Here is a 3,210-nt window from a genome sequence, read left to right on the forward strand (position 1 = left end):
CGCGTGGCGTCATTTTATGTGTCCTAGTAACCACTGCAAAAGACGGAACTGGGATACGGCAATTATCTTGGAGAACCCTTCACGAACAGGGCTATCTCGTCCGGAGTTCTATGGCTTTTAGGGGAAATGAGTAGGACATGGCCCGTTTCACCACATAGTTTGTCGGAACGAGGCCATATTTGGCACGTGCGTGGGCCTTAGGATGGGAAGCAAGGCCCCGGTCGCGGATTTCCAATCCGAACCACGGGCGACGGTTTTTCCATTTTCGGGGTGCCGGAAGGGCTTTTTTTTGTGAAGCAGCTACATGGTGCGCATTTCAGTATCGCGCGGGACCTCCGCGCAGCGGTAGGATACCTCCTACGCACCACCTATCACGTGCCATATGCGCGCGGAAGCCATCTGGGAATCCCACCCGCTTCCTGCGGTGCCCCGCCGAATCCGCTGGAAACTGACCGGATTTGAACTGGGGCGACACTTTCCTTCGCTCAATAAATGGAGGGAAAAATGTTTTTAGGTCTAGGACGCGTCATTTTATGTGCTAAATGTTTTCCGTTTCGCGCGTTGGCGGACGGGTGCACGTGCGCGCCCGGTACGGCCATACCGCATGTCCCGGCGGCCCCGTTTTGCGCAGTTGGCAAAGCAAACGGAGCCAAAAAATCGAGCGGAGCCGCGTGGCGTCATTTTATGTGTCCTAGTAACCACTGCAAAAGACGGAACTGGGATACGGCAATTATCTTGGAGAACCCTTCACGAACAGGGCTATCTCATCCGGAGTTCTATGGCTTTTAGGGGAAATGAGTAGGAAACGGCCCGTTTCACCACATAGTTTGTCGGAACGAGGCCATATTTGGCACGTGCGTGGGCCTTAGGATGGGAAGCAAGGCCCCGGTCGCGGATTTCCAATCCGAACCACGGGCGACGGTTTTTCCATTTTCGGGGTGCCGGAAGGGCTTTTTTTTGTGAAGCAGCTACATGGTGCGCATTTCAGTATCGCGCGGGACCTCCGCACAGCGGTAGGATACCTCCTACGCACCACCTATCACATGCCATATGCGTGCGGAAGCCATCTGGGAATCCCACCCGCTTCCTGCGGTGCCCCGCCGAATCCGCTGGAAACTGACCGGATTTGAACTGGGGCGACACTTTTCTTCGCTCAATAAATGGAGGGAAAAATGTTTTTAGGTCTAGGACGCGTCATTTTATGTGCTAAATGTTTTCCGTTTCGCGCGTTGGCGGACGGGTGCACGCGCGCGCCCGGTACGGCCATACCGCATGTCCCGGCGGCCCCGTTTTGCGCAGTTGGCAAAGCAAACGGAGCCAAAAAATCGAGCGGAGCCGCGTGGCGTCATTTTATGTGTCCTAGTAACCACTGCAAAAGACGGAACTGGGATACGGCAATTATCTTGGAGAACCCTTCACGAACAGGGCTATCTCGTCCGGAGTTCTATGGCTTTTAGGGGAAATGAGTAGGAAACGGCCCGTTTCACCACATAGTTTGTCGGAACGAGGCCATATTTGGCACGTGCGTGGGCCTTAGGATGGGAAGCAAGGCCCCGGTCGCGGATTTCCAATCCGAACCACGGGCGACGGTTTTTCCATTTTCGGGGTGCCGGAAGGGCTTTTTTTTGTGAAGCAGCTACATGGTGCGCATTTCAGTATCGCGCGGGACCTCCGCGCAGCGGTAGGATACCTCCTACGCACCACCTATCACATGCCATATGCGCGCGGAAGCCATCTGGGAATCCCACCCGCTTCCTGCGGTGCCCCGCCGAATCCGCTGGAAACTGACCGGATTTGAACTGGGGCGACACTTTCCTTCGCTCAATAAATGGAGGGAAAAATGTTTTTAGGTCTAGGACGCGTCATTTTATGTGCTAAATGTTTTCCATTTCGCGCGTTGGCGGACGGGTGCACGCGCGCGCCCGGTACGGCCATACCGCATGTCCCGGCGGCCCCGTTTTGCGCAGTTGGCAAAGCAAACGGAGCCAAAAAAATCGAGCGGAGCCGCGTGGCGTCATTTTATGTGTCCTAGTAACCACTGCAAAAGACGGAACTGGGATACGGCAATTATCTTGGAGAACCCTTCACGAACAGGGCTATCTCGTCCGGAGTTCTATGGCTTTTAGGGGAAATGAGTAGGAAACGGCCCGTTTCACCACATAGTTTGTCGGAACGAGGCCATATTTGGCACGTGCGTGGGCCTTAGGATGGGAAGCAAGGCCCCGGTCGCGGATTTCCAATCCGAACCACGGGCGACGGTTTTTTCCATTTTCGGGGTGCCGGAAGGGTTTTTTTTGTGAAGCAGCTACATGGTGCGCATTTCAGTATCGCGCGGGACCTCCGCGCAGCGGTAGGATACCTCCTACGCACCACCTATCACATGCCATATGCGTGCGGAAGCCATCTGGGAATCCCACCCGCTTCCTGCGGTGCCCCGCCGAATCCGCTGGAAACTGACCGGATTTGAACTGGGGCGACACTTTCCTTCGCTCAATAAATGGAGGGAAAAATGTTTTTAGGTCTAGGATGCGTCATTTTATGTGCTAAATGTTTTCCGTTTTGCGCGTTGGCGGACGGGTGCACGCGCGCGCCCGGTACGGCCATACCGCATGTCCCGGCGGCCCCGTTTTGCGCAGTTGGCAAAGCAAACGGAGCCAAAAAATCGAGCGGAGCCACATGGCGTCATTTTATGTGTCCTAGTAACCACTGCAAAAGACGGAACTGGGATACGGCAATTATCTTGGAAAACCCTTCACGAACAGGGCTATCTCGTCCGGAGTTCTATGGCTTTTAGGGGAAATGAGTAGGAAACGGCCCGTTTCACCACATAGTTTGTCGGAACGAGGCCATATTTGGCACGTGCTTGGGCCTTAGGATGGGAAGCAAGGCCCCGATCGCGGATTTCCAATCCGAACCACGGGCGACGGTTTTTCCATTTTCGGGGTGCCGGAATGGCTTTTTTTGTGAATCAGCTACATGGTGCGCATTTCAGTATCGCGCGGGACCTCCGCGCAGCGGTAGGATACCTCCTACGCACCACCTATCACATGCCATATGCGCGCGGAAGCCATCTGGGAATCCCACCCGCTTCCTGCGGTGCCCCGCCGAATCCGCTGGAAACTGACCGGATTTGAACTGGGGCGACACTTTCCTTCGCTCAATAAATGGAGGGAAAAATGTTTTTAGGTCTAGGACGCGTCATTTTATGTG

Source organism: Lolium perenne, chromosome 3 (genome assembly GCF_019359855.2).
Source record: "Lolium perenne isolate Kyuss_39 chromosome 3, Kyuss_2.0, whole genome shotgun sequence".
NCBI lineage: Eukaryota > Viridiplantae > Streptophyta > Magnoliopsida > Poales > Poaceae > Lolium > Lolium perenne.